We start from the raw sequence: 12,485 nt of genomic DNA on the forward strand, positions 1-12,485 counted from the left end.
AGTAATATAATATATTAGGCTAAGAGAGAAAAATTAAAAATAATAAAAACAAAAAAATAAAATAAAATACCAAAAATATAATAGTTTAATTCATATTAAGTTATTAGCTTTAAGATATCTTAAATAATGTAGCCTACGCTCCGCACTAGCAGAGCGTACACATAGTGAAATATGTTCCGTTTGTGTATGTTTAGTAAGTAAGGTGTTCTAATTTTCTTCTTTTAGTTTAGGTGCTACTGGAGGCGGAGTGGGTGGCCCGGTGTGGCCAGCCACCACCAGAGGCGCTCGCGTCCCTGGTCAGAAGATCCAGAACTGCAGAACAACAAACAATGCGGACATTTAAGTCCAAGCGCCCAAACCCCGCATGGTAGACTCTTTCTGCTCTGACCAACTCTTCTTCCTGAACCATCCTTCTTTCTCCCGTATTGAACCTGCCTGAAATTAATGCATGAAATTTGGCATCCCGCATGAAAGTGCCCAGGGTTTTCCCTGTGTCTATGCAGGTTTTACCTGGGCCCAACTTATCTAGTAGTTTAGTCTAGAGTTAAGAGCGAGGGGAGTTAGTCATGGCGCCAATCGCTGCCATGGCTGGCCAATCCCCTCCTAGCACACGATGCATGCGACCCTCTCCCTGCATGGCTAATCCCAGCATGACTAAGGCGTATAGGCTTCGGCCTGAGACGCACTTAGGTCCCTCCCTAACCCGGACCCCTCCCAAATACACTTAGTTTTAGTTAGGTTAGGAAAAAAAATAAAAAATCAGGGTTCAGGGTGTGGTTTGTGGCGGTTTCTGCTGCATTGAAACCTACATCTCTGATGTCGTCACGGCGGCCATCTTGGATGACCTTGACCTTGAACTTGACCTTTGACTTTCAAAATTAGCCAAAATTTGTCAAAATTTACCAAAATTCGCCCAAAATTCGCCAAAATTTCCAGTTTAATGGAAAACAATTCCGCCAAAAAATTTCAAAAAATTTGATAATTCAAAATTTTCTCTTTTTGGGGGAAAAATTCCCGTTTCGAGGGAAAATTTACAGTTTTTAGTCCTTAAAAATCCCAGCGGCTAGAAATGTCCATATTGAGGCTTAAGCATCCATTCTACAGCCTTCGATAAGTCTCTGACATCATCATGGAATATGTTTTCATCATGGAATATTATGTCACCGTTGCGATTTCCGTTATAGCCACCATATTTAAAATCTTTATTTATTATCGGATTTTAATTAAACATTTTAAAACTTATAAAAAATTTAATTATTAATTTTTTAATCAAAAATATTTAAAAAAAAAACACTTACGACATGGAGCTCGGAGTCCTCGGTGAGGACAAAAAATATATAAATGGCGACCGATCCTTCCTCCACAGAAGCCGCTGGCAGACTGACCCCCCCACCACTTATGTCTACAGGCGCGTAGTAACCGTGGGAGGGGGGGGGGGCGACCCAGACGACTGCCCGGCCATAACATTTCATGGCCGGGCAAAGTGATGGTTTTGCCCGGCCATTGCATCAGATGAACAAGAGGCATTGTCTTCATTGCAATGCTAAGTGGTTTTGTGGGATTTTCTTGTCTGTGCGTTACTTTATTCTTAAAATAAATTAAGACTGCTCGATAAGTGTACAGGCACAATAAATAAGGCAACTTTTCTTGTTTTCTTCTAAATATTCACGTTTCACATTGCTGATAGCGGAAAAATTAGGTTTTGTGGGATATAAGACCAGTAAATGTTTCCGCTCGTTGCAGTAGCTTACGCTTGTCTAACTGACCTTCAGACCCTTGCATTCACCCCGCCTCGTTTCTACCTAACGGTAACGACCTGACGTGCAGAGCGCTTTCCACATGTCATCATTCAACAGCTGTACGTCTTGCTTTTAAGTCCAAGAAACTTTGTGAGCCATACTACAGAACTATTTAAAATAAACTTATTTATCTGTAATATCGAGTGTGAGTAGTGCGGAATGGCAGTGATGAAAAACATTTAGGGTTTAAGGAGAAAATTTATATCAGTATTTTAATTTTTGCGGCGTACAATGACTCAAAAAAGCATCAAATTTTTCTTCAACAACCATTCTGCACAGTCTTGCAGTTCATCACAACCACCGCCTAAAAAGCAGTGCACATTAGGCTGTAATGCCTGTGAAGACAAAGATCCTAAAGAAGAGATGGATTCCTTTAACTCAGGTATTACTTTTGAGCAGTTTAGACTGAGACGAATTTTTACATGATCCCGAAACTCATATGTTATATGCCTATTTAACATTAAAGTTTAGTATGTCGGTACATTATTTTTTTCCGCTCGTCACTCGTGATTATTCCATCGAGTAATCAAAAAATTTCTTTGAATCTACAAATCATTGAACAAAAATTTATTAAGCAGATTTGCAGTTATTTTTAAGCATCTTCACTCGCCTGCTCTGTGCAAATTGCCTTTAAAATGAATTCTGCGAGGCGAAAACTGAAAAGTGAACACTGTTTTGTGATGCCGAGCCTTAAGTAAATTTGTTATAAAAAAAGTTAAAATTTCTACTATTAGTACATTCTATTTTTATGTACGAAAGATGCTTAAATAGCACCATTTTGCTCCTTAGAATACAATTTTTTTTTCTACCGGGGGAGAGCCCCAGGACACACCCTTTGTTAAATCCACCACTTATAATGATATTCTCCTTCCCCCCCCCCCCCCCAATTAAATATTTGCTTCCTACGCGCCTGTATGTCAAAGTATATATATCGTCACCTAGTATGACGTCATGTCCACCATCTTGAAAATCCGCAATTTAAATGCTATAAAATCGGGAAAAATTATAAAAATTAATAAAAAAATTATCAATTAAATTTTGAATAAAAATCTTTAAAAACTTTGTTGCACTTTTCGGAACGGCCGCCATTTTGGAAAACCATAATTTTTATAGTAGAAATTTGGAAAAAATTATAAACACATTTTAATAATAACATTTTAATAAAATAATAGTTAAAAAAACGTACTTACGCCTTGAAGTCCTTGGTTCGAACCTGGTAAGAGCAAAAATAAAAATAAAAATTCGATAGATCCTTCTTTGATGGAAGCCACCTGTCGACTGGCCTCCCACCACCAATACCAAGCAATACCAATACCAAATCATCAGCAGGTATGATGTCATGTCAGCCATATTGTTTTCATCTGCTGGAGGCCACATCTTGTTTTCAGCTACTAGAGTGTGCTAGCGCCATTTTAGTGTAATTCTTACCCACTAGAGTACAGTAATCATTTATTATTACCGAGGCACCCACCATCTTGAAATTTGGGCGCCATCTTGGAAATTCGTAATTTTAATGCTAGAGATTCGGGAAAAATTACAAAATTCATAAAATAAATTTGTAAACAATATACTGATTGATTCGATCTATTCCTGGCCTTGGTTCGATCCCTGAACGATGCAAAAAAATTTATTTAAAAATTAACTTCAATAAATCATGTTCAAAATCCTAAAAGAGGCTTAAAATCATCTACTGCAATCATCCTATAAGCCATTACGGCCGCCATTTTGGATATTTGTATTCATTGTCTTATAAATTCGGGAAAAATTTGAAAATTCACCGAAAAAATAACTCATTAATTTACATATTCAATCGATGGATACCTGTCGTCGGTTTGCTTCTTGACCAGTAACAAGTATAACTAAATATTAAGTAAATGTTATATTTTGGTTTCCATTACCTTTCGCGGAGTTTATTAATCATGCCTAACCTGAAAGTAAATTTTTTCAATACTTAGAATAACCTCTAAACTGTTCATGTACAAAGCCATCCACACATATATACCAAGTGTCTTCGGACCGCGAGACCGGGTCATGAACTATGTCAGACGAACCTCATGACCTTCTTCGATGCCAGCTAATTATTCAATTAAACCCACGTAACATGTTTTACGCTTACAAGAAAACCAAGAATCCCTGAAAAATGATTTATCAAGAAAAAGAGGTTTTGGACTAGTAAAAATCCAGAGATACTCCAGCATTGAATACATGCATTTAACGAAATGTCACTCATTCAACAAAAGATCGCACTGAACATACAGTACACACAGTACACACGGGACACACAGGAAACGGAATGAACACACAGTACACACAGGAAATGGAATGATCAAACAGTACACACAGTACACACAGTACACACCAGAAACAGAATGACCACACAGTACACACAGTAGACAAGGAAATAACACACACACAGTAGCGGAAACACATGCTTATTTGGAAAACAGAATACGATAAATAAAACATTAAATTTTAGTAATTTGAATTATTTATTTTATTTCTCAACAATATACAAATGCAGGTGAAACAAGTCATTATTGTATGTAGCCAGCCTCTTTCAGTTCTTTGAGTATGAAGGATATTTCTTTGATGCACGAATAGTTTCCTGCACAAAGAGAGGCATGTAGAAGTCTTAGCTGGTCAACCAATATGTTTGGATCTTCCCATGATGTGTAATCAATCTCTTCTGCTACGTTCATCTTCCTTGCACGTTGTTCTGCACCTCCCTTTGTTACACTAATAATTCTATCTCTCTCTTTCTTTAATTTATTGTTGAAGTAGGGAGAGAAGGCAGTACAGGGTGGAGGAAAAAAGTGTAGGTACTGTGTTGTTGATACCTTCGTAAACTTAATAATATAACATTGCATAAAAACCTTAGAAACAATGCTCTAACAAATAAACAATAGTAGACGGTAGCAACTGACGAATCCAATCTGTAGTTTACTATGGAAATATATAATATTTTAATTATGGAGTAAGAAATTTGTATATTATGTGGATAGGAAATTGATTATTTAAAGAGTGGTGAAACATCTGAGGTTTAATAGTTTGAACCATAGATAGTAAACATAACACAGCAACACTTTCAATAACAAACATACACTGACATACATAACCTGAACCTGACTCTTGATACATATGAAAATTAACAATATTATTCAACGATATAATTAGGAATCTTTTGTAAGTTTGAAAATATTATAAGAAATATATATATTCATCCTTTCCAAGTGTGTATAAGAATTTAAGGTTGGTGGAGTTATAACAATTTTAATACTCAACAATAAAATATGAATTTACTTAAAAATTCTTAATTTATATTGTGACAAATCTTTCCTGGAGATTATTTGCAGTTCAAATGTCTTAGGATGTATGTTGGCACAGATCACACCCAAAAGTTCAAAAGTGATTTAATTAAGTCCAGTAGTTGTTTCAAAATTTATATCGTTCATAAATCAAATGATTTCAAAGTGAGTTAAAAATTAGAGAGTTTAATATCAAATTAAATTCTATTTTAAATAGAATTACACGGCTTTAGTTCAGCGGGAGTACGATTATCTTAAAAGTAGGACTTCTGGGTGTCTAAGTAGAATTACTTCTCTTTATATTATGTTATATACACCATCTAATTGAAGTTCAGTTTTATCAACTTTTGCAACAATATAGTTTGTTTGGCTAGAAATCTCACGTATTTATAAGCATGTAAGCAAATTTATACTGGCCGCTTAAGCCTTGAACAATGGCGACACTGCTTAATTATGGCGTCCCTAGCTAAGCAATTCTTAAATTGGCTTATACTTGGCATAACTGCTTTAAATCCAAGTAAATATTACTTACAGTTCGTTAAGATATTTAGTTGTAACAATTTCATTAATGTACACAACCGACGATACCCTAAACTCATATTTTTAATAATTTTAATTGTTCAGGCGTCAGGCCTTAGCCTACACGTAGTAACGCCAAAAATCACACTTTTTTAAGTTACTTCCTGTTCCTGTGTGGCTGAGATACGTGTATACCCAATATATATGGTTCATAACATCCTTTCATGGCCTTTGGTTACAACAATACGGTAAGGAACTAGAATAAAATTAATTGAATTTACAAATTAAACAGATGGTCAGAATAAAAAAATAAACGGTAAAAAAAAATTAACGAAAATTACAACAATGCAGATGAAAGAAAAAAAAATATTAATATTATTAAAGTTCCACAGATGAAAAGTTTATGGTTGTAATAAGGCGAAATATTTACTAAACATTCATAGCAGATATCTTAATAAACACGAAGATGTCTGTGCTATCACCATGTAATAGTACAGATGCTGTCCCATGGGATAATCATAAAACGAAGCGAGCACAAAGCATAAGATCGCCGGTTTATTATTAACCCATCTGTCTCTCTCACACACAGCAGGTGCGACCGTTACTCGAAGCGACGGTTGAGAATTGGCAAGGAGGTGGGGGTTGGGTGGCGCGCTAATCAGCGATCAACCGGCGGCCGAGGCGTGGCGTGACTGTTCAGTCTCGTGTCAGCCGTCTCGCAGTAGACACCTCGCTGCTTCGCGCTCCGTAAATGGCGCGAAAACTCCGTCGTCTCGTAGTCGTGCTGTTGATAGGGTGTTGGGATGGTGAAGAACATCAAGCAGGAACATAGCACTGGTAGGTTTACTTACAGTTGAGTGTAGTGCTCGGCTAGGTAGTGTCAGGTGCACCAATACTAACACTCAGTGGTTCTCCCGGATTCACCACAGCGTCGTGGTGTGCTGCCACACACCTGGGCAGGCGATAACGATACCTCCACGCCACCGCAGGGGGGTGTCGGCTACTGATCACGGCAACAGGATGTACCGTGTCGGGTGACCTGCGCTCGTGAGAACTAGTGGCTGACAGTGGCGGGTCCTGACGATGTCCGCTACAGTGCCGGGCTCGGCTCTCCAGGTGGCCCGTGGGCTGTCCCAGCCCTTGACCAGGGATGGTATCAACGGGGAATAGACGGAGGTCTCATGCTGACGCCGCTGTGTCAGCATACGTGGCGTCAACCTAATGTCTAGTAGGAGCAAGGCCAGCTCCGTCATCGCACCGCTAAGTATATTTCCGTGTTCTACACTCGTGGTTATTTCCGCACTATGCACACGACAGGTGTGTATCTAGTATATCGCGTTTCCATAACTCACTTTAACAGTAAACATAACAATGTTCTGTGCTGACTGGTTGCTGCTTGAAGTCGCTCTCACAGTAGGATTGGTGTAAATAACCAGGAAAGATTTAATCACTTTTACGAAAATTAATTACTTAATCAAAAAAAATTATATTCGTTACGAGAAATAGGAAATTGTTTAAAGAAAATAAATTCTAGTTGTCATTATTGACGTATTAATAATATACTATACATTGCAACAATAAGATAAAATCTTATTAATTATTCAACATCAAAGTAATGCTATAATTGTGGATTATCATAGGAACACAATATTTACACAATTGTACTGCTAGTTTACTTATTGGTTGACTAGTCTGTCAGTGGTATAACCTTATATTAGTTTTCTGGTTTTGTTTACAACTCGTAATTACCATATCAATAATTATCAGTGTTGATTTACACCTTTTTTTTTTTTTTTTTTAATTATCCTCATTAGATATCATGATAATGTAGCATACAATTGCTATTCAGCCTATTTTACTGCTACATAACAGTATTATGATTGGAATTTTATTCCACAAAAAAAAATATTATTCATATTTACAATGGTTTCAACACAGCATTTAACCTGTGATTTACTGAGTAAATTAGTTGACTACTAATGCAATTATCAGTATTATTACAATTTCTTACAACATATTAAGAGATTATTAAATAACATAACACAAGAAAAATATTTACACACAAGATTAACCAGTTGAAAAATTATATACATAATTAAAGTTATACATAATTGAATATCATCATTTCTTATGATGCAACAGTCATTATTATTTTACAGTTTGTTACACATATTTCATAACCTTATCAGTTCTTATGATATCTTGACAGATATTATTATTATCCAAGCCTAAAATTATTACATAGTGTTCTACAGATGAATAATAATTCAGATGCAGTCTTGGACAATTTCAGTGTTTTTTCTTGAGTATGGTGAGGTTTTCAGCTGGTGGTTTACAGTCTCTCACTATCTTACTCTGGACACAGCTGCACAGTAGATTACTTGCAGAATGCTGTTGTCTTGTTAGGTAGGCTGTCAGCTACTGGCTGATGCGGAGTCTCATATCATTTCAAGAATGTTCATGATCTTCCAGTCAGGTGTTACACCTATTTACCCTGACATATAAAAATTTCTTGCACTTTTATACATTTGTCACAATTCTGTTACAGTGACTTCCTTCAACAACTGGGCAGCATAAGAGCGGACTTTCTCTCGCAACACCAGTGTTCCTTGCTACTGTGGATAACAACTCAGAAGACAATCACATCATCATGTACTGCTGAACAACAGTGACGTCACTCGCGTGACAGTGTGATCCTCAAGATGACAGTGCTTCGAATTATGTGTTACACATCAAAATAATATTCGGAGTTCATAAAATTAATTTGTGCCCATAATTTATAAAATCAAATTCCAAAATAAATTAGTTCCAGTGCAGTTTTTTTTCTCTTCATTCTGATAGAGCAAAATAAATCACACAAATTTCTTCATATCAAGCTTCCATAATTTTTTTTTTTTTAAATTGCAAAATATTATTAAATATTTTTTTTTTTTTTTTAAATAAGATAGCTTTGTGGGTGATCCAACAACAAGCTAAGGCTCAGAGTGCTACGAGAAGGAGTATCATATCTGCAGGTAACTAGCAGTTAGAGTGTGCATGGCTTAGTAGTTGCAAGTGTTCTTGTGCTTGTAGTACGCAATGTGCATGTACTGCTTAGGAGTCACACAGCTGGTCGGCGAAAAAAAAATTAACACATAGTAGTCACTCTTGTTAGGTTGGTTAGCTCACACTATAGTGGATCAGTAGGTTTTTTTTTCTTCAGAGTAAACAACATGATTACACTGTTAGTAGACATCTAGTCCTGCTCACATGTGTCACCGAAGCTTCATACCCATTTAGGTTATGCCATAGCCATACATTACGGTACCATAATAACCCTAGGTTAGTGCTGTACAACAAATCCCAGTGCGGCAGAGCCTTAGTCTTAGACCGTCACGAGACAACACACTGGTTTTAAGCTCATCAGGCAACCAGACTAGTGCATTTCCTTACACTAACAAATACAGCATACCGTACAACCTTGGCTAGCACAGGTCCTGACTTGGACACAAAACATTTAGCTTCACACACTTACAGTGCTTGATGTGCAATTCCTTGATTACATAGGACTGCGCAGTGTAGGTAACATGTGCACTTATATTGTTACTTAATTCCCCAAGAAAAAAAAACCATTAAACACTATTGTAGTAGCTGACACAAGCAAATAACACTTGTTACTGTGGGACCATAGGCTTGTGGTAGGCCCTTAGCTGGGTTAGGTTATACCTGCCTATGCTGTGGTTGGTGGCAGGGTCTGCCAACTCATAGCAGTTGTTATGTATCCTGTCTGTGACCACATAGGGTCCCTTGAACAGCAAGAACAACTTCTTGGTGACTTTGTCCCATTTCTTGCTCACACTTGCACTCCTGCATAATACGAGCTCTCCTATGTTAAATTGCTTGACTTTCGAAGCCTTCTTCCTTCTTTGCCTTGCTTGTGCCTCAGACTGTAGGCGACTGTTGATCAGATGTTCTACCTCACTGCCTGTGGGTAGTTCTTCGTAATCGGTTTCTTTGTCAAATTTGGGCATATAGAGCGGGTCGATCGCCACCGATTTATCCAGATACAGAGCTTCATAAGGGGTGACATGTAGGCTCTGGATAGCGGGTATGAGTTCGGGGCGATGCAAACCTGACCCGTTCTAGTTTAATGCTCTATCCTGGTTGTTCTGGCTGCACTGCTGGGCAGCTGAACCTGCTGGGTTAGGCCCTGTCCAATTACTTGGACCATTAGCAGCCCTGTTTACTGCTGCCTGAAACTCTGCAGCAACAGGATTCACTGGTGCGTTACGTTGAAAATAGCCTTGTTGTGGCTGGAACTGTTCTTGTGATGAGAATGAGGGTGGTGGATATGCAAAATGAGTTTGTATGCCGCCAGACGAGCTGTGATGACTCGGTGGTCTGCCGCTTCTGTCTGGGCTGGCGGGGTTCTTGAGATGTGGCTGGCGGAAGTCATGTTTACCCCTAGTATAGTCAGCGTAAAATTGGCGTTGACTCTGGTGACGGTAGTCAGCCTCACCATCTGAATCTGCATAACGATGGGGGTACGTGACCTTCCTGGGGGGCCGTTCAACAGATGTTTTACCCAAGCGCTGGCCGTGGTGGCCATCCTCACCATCACTACAGGCATGTTTGTTCGACCACCAGATAGTCTTGTTGTAGGGCTTGTTATGCCTATTCTTATGGGTATACTTGCCCTTTTGTTTCTTAGCGAGATGCCCTTGGTTGTGGTCCTCATCACTCTTGACTGTACTCTCCCACGTCAAGGTGTGCACGTTTGCCTGCTGGTCCTGTTTGGTCCTGTTCTGCCAGTAATTGTGCACTGGCACATTCTTACTGGGTGGTTGGTGAGGTGTTCTTTCAGATTCCTCTCTAGCACCTTGACCTCGCTGTAATCTCTGTAGTTTGTCTACAGCCAGAACATGGTCCCTAAACTCAGTAACATCTTTGTAGGTATGTCCCGACATTTGTATTTGGTAGGCGATAGGGAGTTGTGTCAGCATGGTTGCGATGAATTCATCGTCTGACATGGTAATGTCTAAATATCTGGTGCGCTCATACATTGATGAAAGGTGCGCCTCCAGACTGCTCCCTTTCCTACTGTCGAATCTGTCGGAGTGTAGCTGGGCCCTCAAATTCCCTTGTACCTTTAGATTCCAAAACTGGGATCTAAATTTTTCTTTGAATTGTTCGTAGGATTTGATGTGCAGGCTTTGCAACTCCCACCAGAAAAAGGCAGTACTTTTAAGGGCTACGTTCAAACACTTCAATTTATCATTGTCACTTAGTACAAAGGTTCGGGCATATTCCTCAAATTTGTTGAGGAACCTAACTGGATTTTCTAAGGATTTGCCAGAGAACGTAGGCATAGCCTCAGCCCAATGTTTGGCTGGGTGATGTATCAGAGCCACCTGATCAAGATGTGAAGTACTGCAAGATGGGGTCTGATGAGGTGGTGTGGCGTTTGAGGTAACCACTGGGGCTGGTGGTGAAGGGTAACTGGCAGTCACGGTAGGCTGTAGGTTGGGTAGCTCTGTCCTGGAGGAGTTGGCAGTTGTCATCCGATTATGTAATTCCTCCCCTCTCAGTTGCCTCTGTTCTTGTAGTGAGCTGGTGCATGCTTGAGCAGCTTGTTCAGCGGCTGATCTTGCCCCTGACTCTACTGTTTCCATTCGTGACTGCAGAGTGACTGCTGTCTCCTCTATATGTGCGAGTCTCTGCTGGAGTAGCTGTGACTGGTCTCGCCCCTCTATTCTTACCAGTTCCATTGATCGAATCATGGAGGTAGTGTGTGACTCCAAGTTCTCAACTCTTTCTTGTTGTGTCAGTACCTGGTTGGCCAGCTGTCCCACCGACTGACATTGTTCCTGTAATCTGGCATCCAAACGTCCCTCCAGGTCACTGAGGCCTGTTTGCAGCTGATGATCTAAAACCTCTATTCTGGTGTTGAGTTCACTCTTCAACTCGCAAAGGTTTGCGTCCAGCTGACCTCTGACTCCGTCAATCTTCTCAGTAAGCTGCGTCACGTTCTGTGCGTTGTTATCCAAACGGTTGGTGATAGCTGCCATGTTCTGTGCGTTGTCCAGAGCGTTGGCGTCCAAACGGGTGGTGATAGCTGCCACGTTGTCGTCCAACCGGTTTGTTATAGTTGCCACGTTCTGTAATAACAACATAATGCTAGACCACTCAGTTGACGGCAGGTTCTCGGTCGGTGTGGTGGTGTGAGTCATGTTCGCTGCTTGCTCATCTTCAGCTGCAGCTGTAGGTGTGGCTGTAGCTGTCCCACTCTCTCTGTGACATTCATTTCTTTCTGGTGTGCTGGGTTCAGGCTGTACCTACATTACCAGTTGATATACAGGCTCATATCCTTCCTGTATACTGTCGTGTTCTGAGAGATCTTCCAGGTTGTTGCTGAGCTCTGACCGACTCCTCAATTCATAGGTCTTATTAACAGACATCTTGTGTTTTCACCTTGGAGAGGTAGTCTACTTAGGGATTCTCTTCGAGCCCCACACGTTGCGGCGCCACTTCCTCTGTTCTGCACCTCCCTTTGTTACACTAATAATTCTATCTCTCTCTTTCTTTAATTTATTGTTGAAGTAGGGAAAGAAGGCAGTACAGGGTGGAGGAAAAAAGTGTAGGTACTGTGTTGTTGATACCTTCGTAAACTTAATAATATAACATTGCATAAAAACCTTAGAAACAATGCTCTAACAAATAAACAATAGTAGACGGTAGCAACTGACGAATCCAATCTGTAGTTTACTATGGAAATATATAATATTTTAATTATGGAGTAAGAAATTTGTATATTATGTGGATAGGAAATTGATTATTTAAAGAGTGGTGAAACATCTGAGGTTTAATAGTTTGAACCATAGAT

At 39.4% G+C, this 12,485-nt stretch overlaps 1 long non-coding RNA gene across 1 annotated transcript; it reads left to right on the forward strand.

Moving 5' to 3' along the window:
* Nucleotides 1-4,535: 4,535 nt before the first annotated feature.
* Nucleotides 4,536-8,439, forward strand: LOC134541507 (uncharacterized). The gene is made up of 2 exons (XR_010076647.1): nucleotides 4,536-6,460; nucleotides 6,553-8,439. It is a non-coding gene; the product is annotated as an uncharacterized LOC134541507 (long non-coding RNA).
* Nucleotides 8,440-12,485: the final 4,046 nt, after the last annotated feature.

Source organism: Bacillus rossius (assembly GCF_032445375.1).
Source record: "Bacillus rossius redtenbacheri isolate Brsri chromosome 4 unlocalized genomic scaffold, Brsri_v3 Brsri_v3_scf4_1, whole genome shotgun sequence".
NCBI lineage: Eukaryota > Metazoa > Arthropoda > Insecta > Phasmatodea > Bacillidae > Bacillus > Bacillus rossius.